Genomic DNA, 25316 nt, shown 5'->3' with positions numbered 1-25316 from the left:
AGCAGTCATTCTAAAAGTACATTTTGCAATTTAATATTGCAAAATTCAAATGTTGGAGCAGTCATTTAAAGTACATTTTGCAATTTAATGTTTATAAATTCTTGTGATTTTGTGTTTAGCAAAAACTCAAGATGATTCATTTTATAAGCTCAATTCCTTACAGAATACAGAGAGGCTGACATTGGTTGGCATTCATTGGAATAATTTGATTATACTAAATGTGCTCTTTTGGGAATAAAAAAAAAAGAAACTCAAAAGGACAACTCAAAAGGAGAATTTCTAGGAGTTCCTATCATGGTTCAGTGGTCAACAACTCTGACTAGGAACCATGAGGTTGCGGGTTCAATCCCTGGCCTTGCTCAATGGGTTAAGGATCCGGCATTGCCATAAGCTGTGGTGTAGGTTGCAGACATGGCTCAGATCTGGCATTGCTGTGGCTCTGGCGTAGGCTGGTGGCTACAGTGCTAATTAGACCCCTAGCCTGGGAACCTCCACATGCCGTGGGTGCAGCACTAGAAAACACAGAAAGACCAAAAAAAAAAAAAAAAAAAAGCGAGACCTTCTATACATAGATGCATTTTTCCACTTTTTTAAACAAAAAGTCCATTTATTGTAAAATTTTTGGTCATCAGCTTTTTGTCTTATCTTTCAGTGATAAGCTTTGGATCATTGTATCTGTTAGGAGTGATGGAGAAATAGAATAAGAAAGTCTTTGTTTCAAAAGTCTCATTTTTGGAAGCCCTAATCAGTAGAGGTGGCCTATGATATTAGCTGTTAATGGAGAGATGAAAACTTGACACTATTGCTATTCAATATTTTTGCTTTGTTTCCCTTCATAAAGTAAATTCTTCTCTCAGATGACATCCATCATCCTTTTTCTTTTTATGGCTGCACCTGAGGCATATGGATTTCCCAGGCTAGGGGTTGAATCTGAGCTGCAGCTGCCAGCCTATGCCACAGCCACAGCAAGCACAGCAACTCGGGATCTGAGCAGCGTCTATGACCTATGCTGCAGCTTGCGGCAACGCCAGTTCCTTAACCCCCTGAGTGACGTCAGGGATTGAACCCACATCCTCATGGATACTAGTTGGGTTCTTAACACACTGAGCCACAACAGGAACTGCTCCCCTATCCATTTATTTGAGAACCAGAAGCCAGACTGTATTTATATATGAGTATATAAATATTTTTTGCAACTGCACTCAGCTGCATGTCAGTTTGTGGAACTCTAGTCCCTGTCTGCTGCACATGGAAAGACAATGGAGACTCTTTTCTAAGGGATGTGGGGATATCCAATCACTACATTTCTCCACTTTCCAAAGTGTTTCAGTAAGCTGGAGCAGCAGTGTGGCATTTTAAAGAAATACGAGGTAGAAGGGACCAAACTACTGCCAGCTGGAAGGGAAAATGAGAAAATAATTATAACCTAAATTGTGCACAGGGAAGCAGTAACTGGATAAGTCAAAGAAAGTAAGATGTTCCTCCCAACACTGGTTAGAGAGGGCCAAAGAGGAGAGACTGAAAAAAACAGTTCAGCAAGGAAAATACAGCATTTAGGTTTTTCAAATGACCATTTCTCACAGCTTTAATTCTGGAGGGAAAAACCATGTTAGCAGGGGAATGGCTTTTCACTCCATGGCACTTAGTTAGCGCTGACCAGTGAAGAGGTGCCAGATTAATTATGACAATTAGAAGCACTGCACAGGTTGTTAGGCATTACATCCCCTGTACAGGTGGCCTGGATGGATCCACGTTTTGTTTGGCTTGCCAAACGACTTCTGCTGAAACAGGTGCTTCTGTGGTACCCAGCTTGGAGACAGATCAGAATCTGATGCGGGTAGGGAATTCCCATTGTGGCTCAGCAGGTTATGAACCCATCTAGTATTCATGTGAATGCGGGTTTGAGCCCTGGCCTCTCTCAATGAGTTAAGGATCTGGCATTGCCATGAGCTATGGCGTAGGTCGCAGACTGCAGCTTGGATCCCGAGTTGCTGTGGCTGTGGCATGGACCAGCAGCTGCAGCTCTGATTTAACTCCTAACCTGGGAACTTCCTTATGCCGCAGGTCCAGTCACTGTTCCCTCCCACAAAAAAAAAAAAAAAAAAAAAAAAAAAAAAAAAAAAAAAACTAAGCAAAACAAAACACAAGGAATCTGATATGGGTAAACCTGTGATGGCTGAGCCTGTACCAATGTAATTACAAGAATCCCATCTCCCATAGTCCATTCCCTGGCAGAGTACAGGGTCCCTGCATGGCCATCAGTTCTGTTTATTCATCATGGTTATCACTGCTGGAGTCCCTCCCAGTCTCGAGCCTTGCACCAGGCCCTCTGGGGCCAGCTGCTTCCTTTCTTTCATTGTTGCTGCTGCTGCCACCACTGTCATTGCCTCTCCTGCCTCCTTGACTGTATTATTAATAAGGGTGATGGGGGGATGGGAAATATGGGTGGGCTTAGGCTTGAGCCTCTACCACTCTGCCTGCCTCTGGGTCTGGCAGCCTCTTGTTTCACCCGGACCAGGTGCTGCCCAAAATAACTAGGAGATGGGCTTACAGCTCTCATAACAGCCAGAGCCTGGTACTGCTTCTCAGGGGGCATGTACCCTCCGGGTCCCGCCTCTGAAGAATGCTGGGGCTTAAGGGGCTCCAACACTTAGGAACCATAGTGCCACCATCCTTCTCTGCTGGGACCAGTGCAGGAAGGACCCTTGGAAAGTAATGATAATAAAACCAGCAATGATGTGAGCCACCTCTCCTGTGCCCACTGTTGTTCCAAGAACTCCACATGTATTAGCTTATTTAATCCTCATGATGATTTGTATGCATGTGGAACATGGCTTTGGAGTCATTTGGCCTTGGTATTTAGGCCTGGCTCTGCTACCTGCCAGCTTTATTATCTAAAGCAAATGGCTTAATCTGTCTAAAGAAGCTGGTCACAATGGTACCTATCTTATTTAAATATCACGGAGCCCAAATTGGAGAACCTCAAAGGAGGTTTGGGAGAATGCGTGAGTGGGTGGTGATGGTATTTTACTTCCTGTGTGGTTCGTTCTCTCACATCTTCAGTTCTTTTTTTTTTTTTTTTTGTCCTTTTGCCTTTTCTAGGGCCGCTCCCGCGGCATATGGAGGTTCCCAGGCCAGGGGTCTAATTGGAGCTGTAGCTGCTGGCCTACGCCAGAGCCACAGCAACGCAGGATCTGAGCCGTGTCTGTGACCTACACCACAGCTCACGGCAACGCAGGGTCCCTAACCCACTGAGCAAGGGCAGGGATCGAACCCGAAACCTCATGGTTCCTAGTCAGATTCGTTAACCACTGCGCCACGACGGGAACTCCACATCTTCAGTTCTATGTAATCTTATTACCCTTTTGGAGTCAGACTTTTCCTACGCCTCTTTCTTCATTGCATCTTTATGACTCTCTAATGCTCTGCCACCAGCTTTCAGTTGTGATGTTGACTCTGGGTCTCCTCTGCTGGTTGGTAAGTGGATTCACCAAAATTGAGAGGAGGCACCAGGGAAATAGGAAACAGCCAGTGACTGCTACTTACCAGCCCCTGAATTTGTCTGGCACACAGTGCAGTGTGTCTAAAACTTGATCATCCCAATAATACTGTGAGGTTGGGACTATTGCTTTTTCCCTTTTATAGCAGAGCAGAAGGAGTATCAAAGAAGCCATGCAAGTGGAGCTGTCGAGATTCTTCTCCAGGACTGAGTGTAGTCTGGCTTTTGAGACCCTCTCAAGCTAGCAAGGGAGACCCAGGTAAGGTGAATACATTTGACACTGTGATGGAAAGTATAACAGAAAGCTGTGCAAAGTGCTAGGTGTGCTTTCTCCAAGACTTGCCCCTGAGTTACTTATGTTCACCTGGAAGAAAGCCCTTACATTCTCACATTCTGCATAAGCTAGTTGGGTGATCTGGGACGAATTACTCCACTCTATTTGGACCTCATTTTACTCATTTGAAAGCGAGAGGAAGAGGAGTTCCCACTGTGGTGCAGTGGGATTGTCGGCATCTCTGGAGCACTGGAACCCAGGCTTGATTCCTGGCCTGGCACAGTGGGTTAAAGGATCCAGGGTTGCCACAGCTGTGGTGTAGGTGGCAACTACAGCTTAGATCTGATTCCTGGCCTGGGAACTCCATATGCCGTGGGGTGGCCAAAAAAAGAAAGAAAAAAAAAGGAAAAGAAAAAGAGAAAAAGAAAATGAGAAGAGTGGAGTGGCCTCTAAAACGTTCCTCTACCTTGGAAACCCTGTACTAGTCGAATCCTGCATGTTTGCACTTGGACTGTCCAATCACTCCCCTCTGACTCATGCAGACTTTCTGATACCTGTGGTGGCGCGGTGGGCTGCCAGCTATTTGTCACTGGCCCTTGGCCGTGAATTGTGCTCTCTCAGTCCCAACCCTTGCGCCATCAGGGCCCTGGCTGTTACAGCCTTGATAATGACAGGAAGCAATTCCTATCACTCTTGGATGCCTCCCTGCTCTTCTCACCCACATCATGACTGCAGCCAGGGGAAAAATGTCACATTTGCACTTCAGAAGGAGGCAAGCGTTGCTCAGACCTTTTATGTGTTAGATTTGGGAAGCAGCCTGGCAGAGTGCCTGGTGAGCAGGACACTGCAGGCTGAGAGCAGTGTAATCTGGAGTCAGGTGATGGAGCTAGAATCTTGGCTCCTTCACTGTCTCACTATGTTATCACCTCTGAGGTCCCGTTTGCTTTTCTGTAAAGTAATAATAACCACACTACCCACTCCATAGACTTATTGTGAAGATGTAATGGATTAACGTATGTGAAATGTTTAGAACACTCTTAGTAATGTTTATTATTATAACAGCCTAACTAACAAGCACTTTTCTCATGCTTCCTGTCTATTAGAAGTGTCTGATTCCAAAACAAAGACCGAGAATGGCAGTTTCACTTTTCCCAGCTCTTCTGAGAGATCAAGATGGCTAAGGAATCCAGTTTTGTCCAATAAGATATAGGAGAAGTTTGCTGGGGTTTTTGTTTGTTTGTTTTGTTTTGTTTTTCTTTTTATTGTCTTTTTAGGCCTACATGCCAGCATATGGAAATTTCCAGGCTAGGGGTGGGATAAGAGCTGTAGCTGCCAGCCTACGCCACAGCTCACTGCCAAGGTGGATCCTTAACCCACTGAGCAAGGCCAGGGATCAAACCTGCATCCTCATGGATACTAGTCAGGTTCATTACCCCTAAGCCAGGCCGGAAAGTCCCTGTGGGGGGTTTTCTGAGGAACATTTTCTTTTTCTGCAAAAGGAGAAATAGGAGGTAAGCTCTCTTCCTCCTTACATCTTCCTTTCTTGCTTAGGAACATTGTCACACAAGGCTGTGTGGCTTGCACCTGTTGCAGTCACCCTGTGACCATGGTGGGAGACACGTGGACACTTTGAGGATGGGGATAAAGAAAGACAAAGGGAAGCAATGTCTTTGATGGCATCTTTGAGCTCCTGAGCCAACCCTGAGACTGTCCACCTATGGCTAGTCTTGATCTGTAAGGAACAATAATACAACTCAATTGTTTAAGCCACTTCTATTTAAGTCGTTCCACGCACCCCACAAAGCATCACGAACCGACACACGTGAACCCCAAAAACTTCCTGAGAGGAAGGTTTGGGATGATGCATTGTCTGATTGCAGCTGTGAATATCAGAAACTACAGGGAAAGGACTCTAGAAACATCATTTGGTTGCTGAAATGCCTGTAGGGAGGACCCGCCACATGCAAGAGGAGACAAATCAAAGCATATGGAGGGAAATTTGTTCAAGAGGAACCCCTGCCAAATCCTGTGGAGACTCTAGAATTCCACAGTAAATTTCCACATGCTCACTTTTGTCCAAAATGGAGTTACTTAGGCTAAGCCCCACATCAACAAACTGAGACTTAATTACATTTTTGGCTTTCGTAGAAATGGAATCTTAAACCAGTCAACCAGGAGTCACATGATCAGCACTGACTAGTCAGGTAATGTGCCTGATTGACCCCTGCCATCTCCTAAAACAAAGTGACTTTGCAATAACCAGCCCACTTTTTTGGCCTAGTATGACTGCTTGTTTCCACTTGCTTCTGGTTATATAAAAGTCTTTCATTTTGTATAGCTCCTTAGAGCTCATTTCTATCTGCAAGATTGGATGCTGCCTGATTCAAATCGATTTTTGCTCAAATAAAGTCTTAAAATTTTTAATATGCCTCGGTTTATCTTTTAACACACTCCATTAAGGCTATCCAAATGCCTGCGGAACTGACTACTATCTGATTCTGTAGAGAAGCTGTTTTATTTTTCAGCAACTCAGAGAAATTGAGATGAAATAATTTCCTAAAGTGTTTCAGGAGTGAACTGGCAGCAAAATACAGTAAACTGTTCATCAGCTCTTAAATTTTTTTTATCAGGGAAGTTCAGCAAACTGTCAAAAAACAGCCTAAAGTCAAGCCTCTACAAAAATTGCTTTTGAACTGGCATTAAGGGTGCTCGTATTTCTAACTGTCTACAGGATTCGGGTAGGAATGGCCATGCAAAGAAATTTCTCAACATTTCGAGGTGGGATCGTCAGGTTGCTGAGAGTAGGTCCAGGATCCTCTGAGAATATCAGTCTGTACTGACTTGTTGGTTTACTCTTTACCCTGAACTCTGCATTTTACCAAGCGCTTTATAGCTTACAGTTTACCAGACGCTGCCATAGCCAGTGGCTCATTAAATCTGCAATAACCCTCTGGGGTAGGTATTGCTTAAGGCTGTTGAAATTTGAGGGGCAGCAAGAAATCTTGTCTATCTGACTTCGGGAACATGGCCCTCATCCTGCTTTCTAAGACATAATACTCCCTAAGTGGCTGGTTTTACACTTTAATAGGAAGTATGGTTTGGGGAGTCAGGAGGCCCAGTTATAGGTATCAGCTCCAAGGTGAACTTGCTGTGTAATATCTGGTGAATAGTTGATGTCTCTGGGCTTCAGTTTCTCATACAAAGTGAGGAGTTGAACTCAAAATGACCTTTAAGATCCCTTGGGTTAAGCATCATTGTCTCCAGCTAATGCTTTTAGAATCACCCCATTGAAACAACACTGCCCCCAGTTCTTTAGCATGAATTTTTTTTTTTTTTTTTGTCTTTTTGTCTTTTGTCTTTTGTTGTTGTTGTTGCTATTTCTTGGGCCGCTCCCGCGGCATATGGAGGTTCCCAGGCTAGGGGTCTAATTGGAGCTGTAGCCACCGGCCTACGCCAGAGCCACAGCAACACGGGATCCGAGCCGCGTCTGCAGCCTACACCACAGCTCACGGCAGCGCCGGATGGTTAACCCACTGAGCAAGGGCAGGGACCGAACCCGCAACCTCATGGTTCCTAGTCGGATTCGTTAACCACTGCGCCACGACGGGAACTCCAGCATGAATTATTTTAAGTGGTGATATGAAATAATTGACCTTTAGAGTGTCCATATTGAAAGAAGGGAAGAGAATAGAAAAAAAGAAAAGGACAAACATTGAATTTAAATGTACCTTTTTTTTTTTTTAATTTATTTTTTTTTTGCTTTTTAGAGCCACACTCGTGGCATGTGGAGGTTCCCAGGCTAGGGGTCTAATCCGAGCTACAGCTGCTGGCCTACACCAGAGCCACAGCAACGCAGGATCTGAGCCGCATCTGTGACTTACACCACAGCTCACAGCAATGCTGAATCCTTGACCCACTGAACGAGGCCAGGGATCGAACCTGCAACCTCATGGTTCCTAGTCGTATTCGTTTCTGCTGTGCCACAAAGGGAACTCCCTAAATGTACTTTATAATTTTGCCTTCTGTTGAGCTCAAATAACAGAGTGAATGTAATATTCTGAACATTCTTTCTCTCTTTCTGCCTTCTCTCCCCCTTTCCTCTTTCCATCCCTTTCTTCCTTTTTTTCTTTTTGCTTTTTAGGGCTGCACTTGTGGCATATGGAGGTTCCCAGGCCAGGGGTCTAATTGGATCTGTAGCCGCTGGCCTATACCACAGCCACAGCAATGCCAGATCCTTAACCCACTGAGTGAGGCCAGGGATTGAACCTGCAACCTCATGGTTCCTAGTCGGATTCACTTCCTCTGCACAAAGACAGGAACTCCCTTTCTTCCTTTTTAATTCAACTTTATTGTTGTGCCCACTGGGCATCAAGTATTATTCTAGGCATGCATGGTGCATTAATTTTGAAATGAAAAATCTTGCTGGGTGCTAAATATAGGACAATGAACATGAAAGAAGGAGTTCTAGCTCTCATGGCATTTATACTCTGGATGAGGGGGCAGATAATTTAATAAGATATTACAGTATAGTGTAATCAATGCCATGATGGGAAAAAATTTAGAGTGCTAAGGGAGTAAACAGGAAGTACACTTAGTCTGGATGTGATGGAAGAGGGGAGGCTTCTGGAAGTCTAGCCAAGAGAAGGTTGGGGAGGAAAGAGGAGGAATAGACAGTCTTAGGCAGAAGTAACTGCTCATGGAAAGTCCCAGAGGTGAGAAAAGTTATCATCTACTAGAAGGAGGTGAAGGGACTCAATACAGTTGGAGCTCAGACAGAAGGGGTAAGATGTGAGGAGTACAGCTGGAGCAGTAAGCAAAGAGGTGGATATATGATGGCAGATCTTGAAAACTATGCATTGAATTTCAGACTTGACTCTTAAGAGTAAGGGTAGCCATTAAAGAATATTTTTAAATTTAATTTTTATTATAGGAATACCTTCAAAGAATACATAAAATCAATCAAGTCTAAAAGCCTTACTCAAAAACTGTCAGTGCCCTAATGGTATCCCTGCCCCCATACCATCCAAAAGGAAACCACTTTCCATTCTTTTACTTTCCAAATAATGTATGTTTGTTTCTTTTGTTGATTTTATCTCACACTTCTATATTCCCTCCTTCTAATCCCTTTACTTTTGCCATTATTAGAATGGGGGTGGGGATGCTCTTTTGTAGATGTCTGCAGGTAGGTCTCCACATATGGCATAGTAGTAAAGGACAGGGAATGTTTGAATTTAATCATACCATATCTCAGTTATTTTAAAAACAACTTTATGAATTCATTAAGGCAATTGGCGAAGTATTTTGGGATAATACATGTGTACCCAATATTTCTGTCTACTTAGTTAAAAAACTCATAATGTTTCAAAAATATTTCAAAAATTCAAAAAGATACATGCACCCCTATGTTCATAGCAGCACTATTGGCAATAGCCAAGACATGGAAACAACCTAAATGTCCACCCACAGATGAATGAATTAAGAGGATGTGGTACATATACACAATGGAATACTACTCAGCCATATAAAGGAAAAACAATGCCATTTGCAGTAACATGGACGCCACTAGAGATTCCTATACTAAGTGAAGTAAGTCAGAAAGAGACAAATACCATGGATGCAACTAGAGATTCTCATACTAAGTGAAGTAAGCCAGAAAAAGACAAATACCATATAATATCACTTACATGTGGAATCTAAAATATGGCACAAATGATCCTATCTACAAAACAGAAACAGATCATGGACATGGAGAGCAGATTTGTGGTTGCCAAGAGGGAGGGAGTGGAATGGACAGGGAGTTTGGGGTTGGTAGATGCAAAAGATCACATTTGGAATGTGTAAGCAGTGGGGTCCTATCATACAGCACAGGGAACTATGTCCAGTCTCTTGGGGTAGAACATGATGGAAGACAGTATGGGAAAAAGAATGTATGTATATGTAGAACTGGGTCCTTATGCTGTACAGTAGAAATTGACACAACACTGTAAATCAACTGTATTCTAATTAAAAAAAAAACTCATAATGGATAGGATCCTGAGGAATTCTACAAAAATGGAAGCAATCACATATGAATTGAGGGAAATGGAGGTTTCTATATCTTTGATGAAAATTTAATGTTAGGAAAATCTCTTGATTTTTGTCTTAAAGAAGGTGGAGGATATTAATGCTTGCATACTTTGTGATTTGGTTTATGCTGCCACTTGTCAACTCTTATAGCTTAAATAATAAATATCTTTTTAAGATTTCCTCAGTATCCTTAGCACAAAACAAAGGAAGGAAAAAAGAAGGAAAGAGGAAAGGAAAACTTGGTATAGCTGTTGGTTAGTATACACATTCATTAAAGATATAGATGTTAAGTCTCTTCTATTTATGTATAATACAAAACTCTGTTTTAAAGGAATTTAGGAAACCTACAAAAATATATGCAATGTAAAGATGGTAAAAATAGGAGTTCCCATCATGGCTCAGTGGTTAACGAGTCTGACTAGGAACCATGAGGTTGTGGGTTCGATCCCTGCCCTTGCCCAATGGGTTAAGGATCCAGCGTTGCCGTGAGCTATGGTGTAGGTTGCAGACTCGGCTTGGATCCCGTGTTGCTGTGGCTCTGGCATAGGCCGGCGGCTACAGCTCTGATTGGACCCCTAGCCTGGGAACTTCCATATGCTGCGGGAGTGGCCCTAGAAAAGGCAAAAAGACAAAAATAAAATAAAATAAAGATGGTAAAAATATATAAATGAAAATGTGGGAGAAAGAGAAATAAAACAGGGTGAAAAGTTGATGTCAGAGTAAGGTCAGTACTTGAAATATTGTCTTGAATATTTTTAAGCAATGGATTGAATATTGAGCCTAAGCTTTCCAATAACTAAGAACAACAAAAATATAATTTAATCCATTTCTGGTATATAATCAAAGACAAATTATTTTAAATGTACATGTCAAGGGACTGAGTAAGTTAATTCATTGTATTGATTCATTAACTGTAAGGCAATTAGTCCAATGAAGCCCTCCCAAAATTATGACTTTTGACTTTAGGATGGTTGAACATTAAGACTTACAGAGCTGCAACTGAAAATAAGAACCATTTGTGTGTATGTGTGTGTGTGTATGTATGTAGGCCTACATTTGGTTATGCCAATAAAAGCCATGCCACCTTCATATTAAAAAGTGATTATCTTGATTAAGTAATCTTCCTTTTTCCCATCTCCATTTTAACCTTCTCATTCTACACTGATGTGAAGATGTTGACATAGAGTTTATCCCATGATAGCTTTTATTTCCCCCCATCCATCACAAAACTGTTCTTTTTAATGCTCGCTCTAGCCATGACATTAAAGTTATAGCATTTTATAAGCATCAATACCCTGGTAGCAGTTTAAGTTTGTTCAGTTTAGCCAATAGTTGATTCGTTTTCACAGAATTCAAAATTAAAGTTGAATAAAAGTCACAAAAATCTCATGTTGCTTCCACACATTCATTTACCAGATAGTAAAAAGGACAACCACAGCCATGTCTAAAGGCACTGCTTTTATGACGTTGCCCTGAAAGGATCTGACTTCAGTTTATGGAAACTGACATTCTGCTCTATGAAGGACCACTTAGTGCTTTAACAGGTTCATAATTTGGGAATATTGTGCGATCGTCATTTTATACACGAGGGAGGATAATTTCTGAAACCCTACTACATGCCAAGGTAGAGTGCAAGAACCACAGAGACAGGTGCGAGACTCAAGGAACTCAGAGTCTGGTAGGGAAGGGAGATAAGCCAGCAAACAGTTATGATGTAATGGTGTAGTGGTATTAATGAAGGTATTATGTAATACATAGGTATACATAGGTATTCTGTAAGTGTTTAAATTGGACTGGGAGTGGGGGAGGTCAGGGAAGCCTTTGCTTAAATACTCCAGAGACCCTCAGGCTAAAGGAGAAAGCTCATTTCTTGGAACTGAGGAAATTACTTAAAATGGGCTTCCTTTATTTCTCTGGGACACTAGGCCTGAAGGGAACTTTCAGACTGTCTAACGTTTCCCTGTTAGATTTCAGGCAGGATTGTATTTATATCCTTTCAGAAACATGAGACTCAAACTTACACAAATAATTTCTTTAAAAATGTAGTAGAACACACATAAGATTCACCAGTATTGACATTTAGTACATTCGCAATGTCATGCAACCACCACCACTACCTAGTTCCAAAGCATTTTCATCACCTCGACATGAAACCCAATACCCACTAAATAGTAATACCCCATTTTCCCCTTCCTCCAGACCTTGGCAACCATTAATATGCTTTCTGTATCTATGGACTTGCCAATTCTGTATATTTCATATAAATGGAATCATACGGTATGTGGCCTTTTGTGTGTAGCGTCTTTCACTTCGCATGATGACGTCAGGTTCATTCATCATGTATCACTTAGCATAGGCTGTACTCATTCCTTTTACGGCTGAGTAATATTCTAATTTGTGGATATACCACATGTTATTTACCCGTTCATCAGTTGATGGACACTTAGATCAACTTTTTAGCTGTTGTGAACAATGCTGCTGTGAATACCTATGTACAAATTTTCCTGTGAACACATTTTTTCAGTTCTTTGGGGCTTAGAACCCAAAATTGGGAATTGCTGGGTCACATGGTAATTTTACCTTTAGCTTTTTATGAAGCCATAAACTGCTTGCCACAGCATCTGCAGTGTTTTACCCATATTACTTTTTTGTTTGACTGAACCTGCGGCATGAAGAAATTCCCAGGCCAGGGATGGAATGAATACCACAGCAGTGACCATGCTAGATCCTTAACTGCTAGGCCACCAGGGAACTCCTGAACTTAGTTTTAATGAGAAAGTATTTCTTTCAAGGCTACCCTGTGCTGTGGTAATTTATTCTCTCTTGACTTCAAAAGATCATTGGAGGGGGGGATTAATAATCTCTCTGAAACTGATAAAGGCCTTCTGAAAGCAGCCTTTACATAAAGTAGAGGTATTATGTACCCAGACATTCATTACAGTGTAGTGTGCACGGAGTTTGATAGTTCAATAAATTTACATGAAATTTGATCTGTATAGGTGTGAGCTTTTACAATCTTAAAAGGCCCGAAGCTGAAAGGAGACAAATTGAGTTGAATTAGTTTGCCTCCATCTGACCTGTTTTTCCTAATGAGATATTGGAAGCATAAAAAAAGTGCAATCCTTTTGAAGTATGGGCATGCTGATTCTGGTTGTTAAATCCATTAATTAATTTATCTCTATTCAGAACATTCTAATGAAGTGAAATCCAAGATTGCTGTTAATTCAGAGTAGAAGCACAAGCATGGCTGAACAGATGATTTTTGTGCTGTTTTAGCAGACTTTCGTAATGGTCTCTGAGAGATAACCATGGGAAAAACAAATCTGAACTGTTTTTATGGCTCTAGTCTGTTTTAAGAACTCGTTGAGAACAGGCGTTCACATATTTGTCTGAGTTCCTGGTACACCACTCATGTGGTGCTTCAGGGAAATTCATCAACTTAGCAAAGTGTTTTCTTAGCTTCTCTCCCCATAGCATCTGCATTCCTGGCTGCCAGACTTTTTGAGAAAAACCTGTTTCCTAGGCTTGAATCTATCCAACATTGGCTATGCTGGATGGAGGTGGTAGCCGAAGTTCACACAATAGGCTTAGAAGCCAAAATGAGATATCAGGAGCCCTATCTATGATTTTATCATTTAAGAAATGCCTGAGGCTACACAAAATCTCTCCATAACCTACTCAAGCACTTTTCTTGGGAAAGTGGTACCTTCACATACCTTAACCTAGTAAGTACTTGTGAACAAGTTGTAAAAGTATTGTCTTTCAGTCCCAACTGTGTGTTATGCATTTTTGTACATTTCTTATTCTAGATTCTCATACCAACCATGCAATGTAGATAGTATAAGTAATTAGCATGGCTGAAATGCAAAACAAAGGGTAGCTCATGCTAAAGCCCGAGACATTGCTAATGTGTTAGCTACCTTCTAATACAATAAAAAAGTAAAAATAACATTTTTTGGCTTATTTTTATTGAGATATAGATGATGTACAATATTATATTAATTTCAGTTGTACTACACAGAGATTTGAAATTTATATATGTTATGAAATGATCACCACGCTGAGTTTGGTAACCATTTGTCCCCATAGCAGTTACTACAGTATTATTGTCTGTATTCCTTATATGCTCCTGTGGCTTATTTACTTTATAACTAGAGGTCCGTATGTCTTAATCCCCTTCACCTATTTTGCTCTAAGACTGATGTCAAAGAGAGTACTATCTGTGTTTTCATCTAGGAGTTTTATGGTTTCACGTCTAACATTCAAGTTTCTAATCCATTTTGAGTTTATTTTTGTGTATGAGTAGTCCAGTTTGATTCTTTTACATGTAGCTGTGCAGTTTTCCCAGCATTACCTATTAAGGAGACTCTTTCTTTATCCATATAGTCTTGCATCCTTTGTCATAGATTAATTGACCATGTAAGCCTGGGTTTATTTCTAGGCTGTCTGTTCTGTTACATTGATCTATGTATCTGTTTTTGTGCCAGTATCATACTGTTTTAATTACTATAACTTTCTAGTAGTTTGATATCAAAGTGTCACACTGCTGGTTTTGTTCTTTTGTCTCGAGATTGCTTTCACTGTTCAGAATATTTAATGTTTCCATACAAATTTAGAATTATTTGTTTCAGTGCTGTGAAAAATGCCTCTGGTATTTTGACTGGGATTGTATTGAAACTGTAGATTGCCTTGGGGAGTTTGGTCATTTAAACAACATTAATTCTTCTAATCCATGAGCACAGTATACATTTGTGTCATCTTCAATAGCTTTCACCAATGTCACAGTTTTCATAGGAAAAATCTTATACCTCTTTGGTTAGATGTATCCCAGGTAGTTTATTCTTTCTGAGACATTTGTAAATGAGGTTGTTTTCTTAATATGTTTCTTAAAATTTGTGTTAGTGTATAGAAATGTATATATATTTCTGAATATTAATATTGTAACCTGCAGCTGTACTAAATTCACTTATTATTTCTAACAGTTTTTTTGATAGTGTCTTTAGGATTTTCCGTATATAATGTTATCTCATCTGCAGTGACAGTTTTACTTCTTCCTTTCCTATCTGGACTTCCTTTTTTTTTTCTTTTTCTTGTCTGATTGCTTCCAATATTATGTTGTATAAAAGTGAGGAGAGTAGGCATCCTTGTCTTGTTCCTGAGGAAATGCCTTCAACATTTATGTTGGGTAGGATGTTGGCCGTGGGTTTATCCTATAAGGCCTGTATTATGTTGAGGTATGCTCCTTCTATACTCAGTTTATTGAGAGTTTTTTTTTAAAATCATAAATGGATATTGAATGTGGTCAAAAGCTTTTTCTGCATCTATTGAGATGATAATATGATTTTTATTCTTCAATTAATGCGGTGTGTCACGGTGATTAACTTGTGGATATTAACCATCCTTGCACCACTTGATCATGGTGTATGATCCTTTTAAAGTATTGTTGAACTCAGTTTGGTAATATTTCGTTCAGGATTTTTGCATCTGTGTTCATCAGTGATAGTGGCCTGTAATTTCCTTTTTTGTGTGGTGTCTTTGATGTTGGTATCAGGGTGATGCTGGCCTTGCAGACTGAGTTTGAAAGTGTTCCTTCCTCTGCCATTTTAAAAAATAGTTTGAGAAAGACAGTTGTTAAGTCTTCGTTAAATGTTTTGTAGAATTCAGCTGTGAGGATATCCATTCCTGGACTTTAGTCTGTTGGGATTTTTTGTTTTCATTTTACCAATTCACTTTCATTACTGGTAATTGATCTGTTCCTATTCCCTTTATTTCTTCCTGATGCAGTCTTGGGTGATTGTGTACTTCTAGGAATTTATCCATTTCTTCTGGATTATCCATTTTACTGGTGGAGGGGAAGATGGGGGTGTGACTGCTTAATGGGTATTGGGCTTCATTTTGAAGTGATGAAAATGTTTTGGAACTAGATAGTGGTGATGGTTGCACGACATTGTGAATGTACTAAATGTCAATAGTGGTGAATCTTATGTGTGTTTTTAAATTGTTTTTAAAAGGAATTATTTAAGTTTGATTCTCATGTTTCTGAAAGGGTATAACTATAATCCTGCCTGAAATCTAAGAGGGAAACGTTGGACAGTCTGACAGTTCCCTTCAGGCCTGGTGTCCCAGAGAAATAAAGGAAGCCCATTTTAAGTAATTTCCTCAATTCCATGAAATAAGCTTTCTCCTTTAGCCTGAGGGTCTCCTAAATTTTTAAGCAAAGGCTTCCCTGATCTCCCCCACTCCCAGTCCAATTTAAATACTTATAGAATACCTATGTATACCTATGTATTACACAATACCTGCATTAATACCACCCTATTATAGCATAAGTATTTGCTGGCATATTTCCCTTCCCCACCAGATGCTGAGTTCCTTGAATCTTGCAACTTTCTCTGTGGTCCTTGCACTCTGCCTTGACTTGTATTCCTATGGAACTCAGTATCACACTCTCCTTGGGCACCAGAGCTATATGTGCTAGGGGTGCATTCTACATGAGCTATGTGGGCTGTTCTGTTGGGGGGCCTGCTACTGTGGGGCAGCTCATAGACAAGGCTGGCCCTTGGCCCATTTGGCTGTAAGGACATGTTTTATGTGGTACAGGGCCACTGGAGGGCAGGGTAAGTTTCTTAAACAATTGGCTACATGGTTGTATATATATATAAAATGTAATCACTAACTCATCTTTAAATGTGAGCAAGCCAAAGTCCACTTTGATCCACTGCGTTCTCAACCATAAAATAAAGATATTAAAGTCACACACCTCTCAAGCCTCTCCCGTTTTTGCACTCATTCTCTCTACAGAACTTCTAGTGATTTGCATCAAGCCTTTTGTATCAAGCACTCTTAATTTACTTTACCTCACTAAGAAATAAAAACATTCTTAAGTTAAGAACCTCTAATAAGGAGATTTCATCATTGTAAAAAGAGGGTTAGTGGCAAGAAACATTCAGGGATTTTTCTGCTCAAGGATCACATAAAGGAAAAATAAAGTGTTATTTAAGCCAAAATGGACTTGGGCCAGTCATTGTTTTCTTTATTTCACTAGCAGTGATTACTAGGGGAAAGAAAAGTGAATGCTCCACAAACGAAACTAATTCAGAAGGAGCCAGAGCTCAGGGTCAGGCCCTAGCAAAATAGACAAAAGGTAAGCCCCACAAAATCCTGGGACAATGTGGGACTCCCACCACACCAGAGATTGGGGGTTACAGTAGAGGCCTCTCTACTCCCTTTGGTGACAGTCTCTGCCTTCCTCAGGCTCCTTCCTGATAAAAGTTGGAGCTTCTAGCACTCCCAAGTTCATCCAGCCCTATGAGACAGGAGCAGGGAATAAGGTCATAATCCTGGAAAAATGTTTTGCCTTAAAAGGAGTCCTAAAAGTCTGCAATGTCTTTGAGTCACTTGATGGACCATTTTACTCCTCTTCTACAACTTATATAGTCACAAGCAGCCTCTCAAACTGTAACATTTAGGCCCTCCAGGACCAGTGAATTATAAGGATATTTAGATTCCACTGAGTTTGTCCACAGATAACCTATTTTAGAAAATATGAATGAGAATGTTGGTATTACCAGGGTGACATTAGATTCTTGCAAAATACTCGTGCAATTGTAGAAGAAAATTACCAGGGAAATAAGAAAGGAGACAGTGTTGTTACTCAGGTACAAAACAATGACAACAGACGCCCATCAGAGCCATGAAGGCAGTGATGCTAAGCCCCAGAAAATACTTTATTGCTAACTTTCCATCTTTTAAACATGTCTCTAAATACAAGGACCAAAGACTTGAATAATACAAAGTTATGACTCATTCACCAAAGGGAGGTTCAGGACAATTTGCAGTAATCTATTCTCATTCCCTGACTGTTTCTGTCTATTCGGCTGCTTCTTTTAAACCTTGAAAAAGTAATAAACAACTATATTTTGTCACAGTCACAAGAGAAAAGTGAGGATGTGCATTTTATAAAGGATGAAAACAGTATTGTGACTCAAATAAAAATCCCTCAGGGTCAAGGAATCTTTTAGAAACACAGAGTGAATGCATTTTAAAGATTCCTCTGTCTTAAGTAGTAGTCTAAATTTAAGAACACAAACAAAAATCATAAAATCCTGGTGATTCCAATTTAGCATATATTAAAAAGGAGATAAAATAGAAGAGAGGAGATAATGAAAAGTTAGCATAGAACATTGAAGAAACACATAGTTTTCCATATGATTTTTGAATTGCCTGGGGAATTATTTTAATTTGTACTAGTCTATATCTACTCCTTGAAGCAAGTTTTCCAGTCATACATGTTTCCATGTTGCCATGGAGACTGTCCATTCAGGACATTGATAGTTTACAAGAGGGTGATATGTTCTGATTTCTATGTTGATCAAGCTCTATATTTCACCTCTATATCTTTCAAACCATCAAATTCAATCAGATTTTCCAATCTTCAAAGTATAATACTTTGTCTTTTAGAACCCACAGGGGTAATTAGTGAGTGCCTGAATTAACCGAGTCCATAAATGAAGATGATTAATATTGATAAAATATATAGTAGCTTTCTCATGGTGGCACAGAGATTTATAATGTATAACCAGGTACAGTTAGAAGTGAGACTTCTTTCTAAACAATGTAACTTACATTTGTAGTATTTCTTTATTTATTCATTCATTTTTGCTTTTTAGGGCTGCACCTGTGGTATATGGATATTCCCAGGCTAGGGGCTGAATCAGAGCTGCAGCTGCTGGTCTACACCACAGCCATAGGATTGAGGGATCCTTAATCCACTGAGCGAGGCCAGAAATCAAGCCCACATCCTCCTGGATACTAGTCAGGTTTGTAACCCACCAAGCCACAATGGGAACTCCCTAATTATAGTTTTTTAGATTAGTAAAGGGAGCAAATGTTGTGATGCTCTCAGGAATTTGGGGTACCACCAGCTCAGGCTGGCTGAAGTCTGGAGATTCTCCACCTTTAATGTCATAAATTTTCTATAGGTAATATGGATTATCTGGAGTCTTCCCTCTCCTGGAAGAAGATGCAATTACTATCATGAGAAGGGACACAGAAAAGGGTAGAGAATAACTTTCTAATACTAATTCTGTCATTTTGGCCAAATCACTTAACATGAAATCTCTTTTCTCCTTTATAAAGTGAGGGTAATGATACTTTCCTGGTAAAACATGTGAAGCATCTTGGTTTATCCAAATATACACTAATTACCCTTGTGAATTCTGAAGAACAATCTACCATGCTTGCAAGATCTGAGAATTCATTTCAATGCATATGGGCACTCAGAGGAGGTAAGTGTATTAATCAGCTGAGGTACGTGGGATCTGTTTTATTCATATCAGAAAGAGAGAGAGAAAATTGGAGGAAATACATAATGCCTCCATCAGTTCTTGTGGGAACTTGGCAGACACATCCTATTAACCAAAGTAAGTCACATGACCATGCTTGCCATTAATGGGGAAGAAAAGTAACACTTCTCCCCCAAAGCACTGCAAGTCCCATGGCAATGCACGAGTGTATTTACGTCACTTACAGGAAGTGGGAATGAGTTGTTGGGGATAATAATACAATCTACCACAATAACTGTTGCTATTACTAGAGAGACTACACTGGATGGTAGATAAGAGTATAGATTCTGAACTTGGGTTTTTATCTTACCCCCAGTGCTCCTTGTTATAGGAACTTGAGCAAATTACCTTTATATGCTTGTTTTCTCAGTTGGAAAATCAGAATATTAAAAACATTTCCCTTCTCCCTTAGGATTATTAAGAGACTGAAATAAGTGTGTGTGTGTGTGTGCGTGTGCGTGTGCGTGTGTGTGGTAACATTTGTTAGCCATTACCGCTGGTAATACTGAGGGGATAGTAAATTTATAGAGGCATGTTTTTGTAGAATAAACAAATCAATTGAAGCAGCTGTGGTAGGAGAATGGTATATAAACTTCCCCTATCTTCAATTTGAAGTGACTTTCTCTACACAATTCAACAGGTCCATGCCACTGCCTCTACCACTTTCTTTTCTTTTGTGTTATGGTTACCAGTCTTTGGAGATGGCCTGGCAGAAACTGTAAGGTGGAAGAACCGATGGCTAACATTACATAAGCTACTAACTTTGCTTCCTCTTTTTGAAACCTTTTGACGATATTTCCATTTTCGCTAGCTTTTAGGGAAAGCAATTTTGGGGGAAGAGTGGGAGAGAATCTTTTTCTTCATGTTTTCAGAGAATCAAATTCAGAGAGATGTTGGTTTCTGGTAATGAACCTGAGCCCTTCTCTCTAGGACAGGCTTGTTTCCTTGGACAATGAACATTGTATCCTTCCACTATTTCAGTGCTCCCTTCAAAGAAAAATCAAACAGGCAGTTTCCCAAATAACACTGCAACAGTAGTAAAGCACATGTTCTCACTGCCATAATGATGGAAGTTCTGCAGGGCAGATTGGGTATGGTGAATTACCTCTACCTGTATTACAAATTCAGCTTGAAAATTTAACTTTAATTTCCTTTGACTAGTACCTGTGAAATTCACCAGGTAAGGAGAGGTATCTATGAACTGACATACACGTGCAAATAAAATGTTTCAACTAAAGCAATGATGATTTTTCCTATTATGAAACAAGCAACCTCGGAAAATCCCATCACTGCTCATTTTAGATACTGCAAAAGCACTGATGACTGAGAAAAGAACCAGTTATACAACTACTTTTGTTCAAAAGTATGGATTTTTTCTTCTTCTTCCAAGGGATCATATCTAATTATGCATTTATACCTCATCTTCTAGTCATTATGACCATTATACAACATTCTTCCTACTCCTGGCATGTGTTCCAGGTGTCTAGGGAACAACATACAAACTTGTTGAAAAGGTTGTCCGGGCACTGGGGTTGAATCAGAGGTCTGGGATCTGATTTCTCTGTCTCCCCACCCCATACATGAAATGGAATCCGTGAACGCTTATTGAATTGAGGCCGGGAAGTGAGTCAATGGGTGAGTGACTTCAAAAACGGCGGGATATGTGGCTGCTTTTGAGCTGGTTAAGAGGCAGTTCCTCCAATATTCTCTTTCTCTGTCTCTCTCTGTTTCTCTGTCTCTTTCTTCCTTCCTCCCTCCTGCCCTCCCTCCCTCTCGCAACTCCCCTTCCTTCCTTCCTTCTGCTACGACTGGTCTTCTTCTTACCAGGAACAGCAATAGAAAAGAAGACAACTACGCATTCACTCTTTTCTCAGTGTAGGTTTCCCATCTTCAGCAGACCTGAGCTCATGGGAGGAAAAGCTTTAACTTTTAATAGGTGTCTGAGTTTTAATTATTACACTGGACTAGACATATGAATTAGTGAACTGAATGAGAATATTTGGGGGGACTAAATGACCAGTGGATGTTTTAGTATTTGAGGGTGACCAGAAAATTACAGTGCCAACTTGAGATTTCATCCAGGTTGTCAGAGGAAAACTGCCTCCTAGAGCTGATACACAGATGGTGCTACATGAAAATCAATGTCTTGTTTTCTATTTACGTCTGTTCAGGACCACTAAAAGTTCACAGGTTTCCATTCCACTTATTTTCCTTACTAGTAATAAGCCCCCTAATTTTTAGCTGGTCATATGGAGGGCCACTAGTGACTACATTCCAAAGCTTTCACAGCAGTTAAGTGTGACTATGTGGCTAAGTCTGGACCATTGGGATGTGGGTGGAAGTGCTATATGTATCTTCTAGGTCTTATTATTATTAGTCTTTTTAGGGCTGCACCCATGGCATATGGAACTTCCCAGGCTAGGAGTGGAATCAGAGCTGCAGCTGCCAGCCTACACCACAGCCACAGCAACATGTGATCTGAGCCACATCTGCAACCTACACCACAGACCACAGCAACACTGGATCCTTAACCCACTGAGCGAGGCCAGGGATCAAACCTGAGTCCTCATGAATACTAGCCGGGTTCGTTACTCCTGAGGCACAATGGGAACACCCTTTATTATTTTTGTTTAAAGTTGCTTAATCTAGACCTTTTTCTTATAGACGGGAAATGGCAACTAAGGGAACAATCTGGACATCAGAGCTATACCACCAGCGTTAGACTACTTAGCTCTGGGATAGTACATGAAAGAAAAATAAACTATATTTATTTAAAATACTGTATACTTTTGGTATCTTTGCTATAAAGCTTAAGCTGTACCTTACTTACCGTAAAAATTAGTCTTTGAAGTCTTTTGTTGCTCCTGCAACAGAAACCTAAAACACATGACCTGTCTTATGGTCAGGAGAAAGACAAACAAGAAACTTACTAAGGCTAGAAGGCTATGACCCTTCTTCTATAATGCCTTGGGGATGTGTTTGGTAAAACTGTTACATGCAATGACTTGAAAAAGAGACCACTTAACTTCAGAGAAGTAGTTAGAAAAAGCAGACTGTCATACATGCTAAGAGCTTCTTGTTTTACATAGATTTCAGAAGAAAGAAATGAGCTTGGGCAGTTATTAGCCAGTTTGTAAATGAAAATGGAAGAGAGCGTAACTGCATTAATGCGGGCTTTTCAGCCTTTGGTCTTCAGTCTAAATCTAAGGTGTAGAAATTTGGGGCTTGCAAGTTGGAAAGTCCACTTTATCTGTACCTGAAATAGCAGGAAGTAGACTCGATCATTGCTTTTCTCAAGGGTCTCCCACAAGACTGTTCAGCTAGTGGGAGGTAATGATAGTCTCCAGAATCAGGTGTAAGGTAGCTGTTGTTGAAGTAGGGAGAGCTGAGTTAGAAGCTAATAAAGAAGGGGATACAGCTGGCACTGGTCTAAGAATTTATTGCATATTCTCATATTTTATGTTCTCAGTCAATGTTTGCTATTACTATTTTTTAATATATATATATATGTATAAAATCCGAGTGTAGTTGACTTACAATGTTGTATTAGTTTCTGCTGTACAACAAAGTGACGCAGTTATACACACACACACATACACACATTCTTTTTCTCATACTATCTTCCATCATGTTCTATCCCAAGAGATTAGATATAGTTCCCTGGGCTATACAGCAGGATCTCATTGCTTATCCATTCTAAGTGTAATGGTTTACATCTACCAACCCCAAACTCCCCATGTATCCCGCTCCCTCTCAGCTCCCCCCGGGCAACCACAAGTCTGTTCTCCATCTCTGTGAGTCTCTTTCTGTTCTATAGATAGGTTCATTTGTGCCATATTTTAGATTCCACATATAAGTTATATCATATGGTATTTGTCTTTCTATTTCTGACTTACTTCAATTACTTCGAGGATCTCTACTTACATCCATGTTGCTGCAAATGGCATTATTTTGTTCTTTTTTATGGCTGAGTAGTATTCAATTGTGTATGTGTATCACACCTTAATCCATTTATCTGTCAATGGGCATTTAGGTTGTTTCCATGTCTTGGCTATTGTGAATAGTGCTGTTATGAACATATGGGTGCATGTATCTTGCTGAATTGTAGTTTTGTCTGGATATATGCCCAGGAGTGGGATTGCTGGATCATGTGGTAGTTCTTATTTAGTTTTCTGAGGAATTTCCATACTGTTTTCCATAGTGGTTGTATCAATTTACTTTCCCACCAAGAGTATAGGAGGGTTCCCTTTTCTCCACACCCTCTGCAGCATTTGTTATTTGTAGATTTATTCATGATAGCCATTCTGACCACTGTTATTGATAATAAACATGCCTATTGACTGAATGAATGAGGAATAAGTATGTAAAATATGTATTATCATTAAAAGACTTTTGGAGGTGGGGGAATTTTTGAATATTTGCATCATTTATAGAAAGTAGAAGAAATGAATAGAAGCGCATCAGTCATGAAGCAGTAACAAGGTATATTTTGAGCATGCACTAAGTTTGGTGCTTTATAAAATGTAATAAGAATTATGACCACCTGTTAATTTAAATGAGATGATCAGTCCTATTGCAAATGAAGGATAAAAAGGCAGGTAAGTCTGAGAGGGGGTGACTTGCTTGTTCCTTTTCCCCTCCATCTTCCCTCTCTCTTACTAAAAGTGTAGAAGCTTAAATAAAATATCATGCAAAAATTTTTATGAAAGAAACCTCATGCTATCTATTTAGGAGAAATATAGCCAAGCATTCAGGCACAATTTACTGTCCCTTGGAGAAATTCTGATTTTCTGGGAATTTTTGAGAGCTGGTCTTATGAATGCTTCAGCATATATTTTCTTCTATTTTAGAAACACTTGTGTCTCATCATCATCCTACCTGAGAAGGGTTACATCTTCTTTTTACTTTGTTTTCTAAAGTCATCATCAAGGAAGAGCGGTTTATCTTAAGTACTAACTCTAGCGTGATTCGGTTACAATTCATTCTAACATCGCACGTCCCCAAAGGAAATATAAAGCGTGAAGCAGAGACGGGTGAGTGACTGAATGTCTTGGGGAATTGGGAAATGGAGTGGGATGGCTTTCACTTCCCTTGTCACTGGCTTCCATTCTGCCGAGGTCAGACAGGACAGGAGATTAGTTGCCCTGTGATGATTCTTTAATGCATCTTTGGGAAAGAGTGGCCTCAGGCCCATTCTTGGGAGACATTTATCAAACTTTTGAAAGCTTTGTGATTGAGATTCTTTGTGTTGTGCTCAATCAGCTGGTTGAGAAAAAAAATGGCGCAACCTATGAAGGAGACGACTGAGGTGTAGAACAGAGGCACAGGGCAATCCGAGTGAATTCTTCATGTGTTCATTGCCCCAGGAGTAGTGAGCATTCCCTTCCAGGACCACCACAATCATCACCTTTTCAAGATGCTCCTACCTGTGAAAGCAGTCTGTTATCAGACACCCTGATGTGATGCCCAGAGATTTGATTGTTTGAACTATGCCAACAAAAAGCAGTTCTACACTAGCAGAGGTAAGATGAGAAGTAAAATTAAAAACTTTCATGAAACACAACATTGTAAAGCAACTCTATGATAATAAAAAAACAAAAAAACAAAAAATACTACCTCTAGATTAAAAATGAAGAAAAACTTTCCTGAGGTGAAGACAGGGTATTTCCAAGGGGACAGAATACTTAGAGGAAGGAGAAGAAGAAAGTGTAACATCAGGATGTATTTTTATGAAAATCTGAAGACCAATACTCAAAATGATATAAAAATAAGGAAAGCCACTGTGGATGTGATTTCTTGATCACTGCTCTTTCTGAGGCATGGGAAATGTCATATAAACTTAGAGATTTTATGATTTGACCGCTGAAATTTCCAATAAGTGCTTGTTGCCTTAATCTTATTTTAAACCTCTCCATGTAAATTGATCCAACACATTTTTATTGCTTCCGGTTTGTTGTTATTATGTTTGGGTTATAAAAATAACGCATATTTATCTTACAATGGGTTCTGCAGAAGTCTGAAATTGTATAGGAGCTGAGTCTGAGAAGGGGATTCTTGTTTAAACAATATAACGGGGAAATGCCTTCAGGAGAAGAAGATTGGAGGAAGCAGGAAAGGGGGTGGGTGGCTAAGC

At 40.1% G+C, this 25316-nt stretch overlaps 1 protein-coding gene across 3 annotated transcripts in view; it reads right to left on the bottom strand.

Annotated features, from left to right (window-relative positions):
• LOC110260233 (uncharacterized) overlaps nucleotides 1-25316 on the bottom strand; it is a 748649-nt gene that overhangs the window by 29361 nt on the left and 693972 nt on the right. The gene's annotated exons all lie outside the window — the stretch shown is intronic.

The sequence above is a fragment of the Sus scrofa genome, chromosome 4, assembly GCF_054392235.1.
Source record: "Sus scrofa isolate SSC_HxYL_T2T_F1_AM1 chromosome 4, Sscrofa_HxYL_maternal_Yorkshire_Landrace_v2.0, whole genome shotgun sequence".
NCBI lineage: Eukaryota > Metazoa > Chordata > Mammalia > Artiodactyla > Suidae > Sus > Sus scrofa.
The sequence above is the reverse complement of the archived record's forward strand: the minus strand, read 5'-3'. Positions and strand labels throughout refer to the sequence as shown.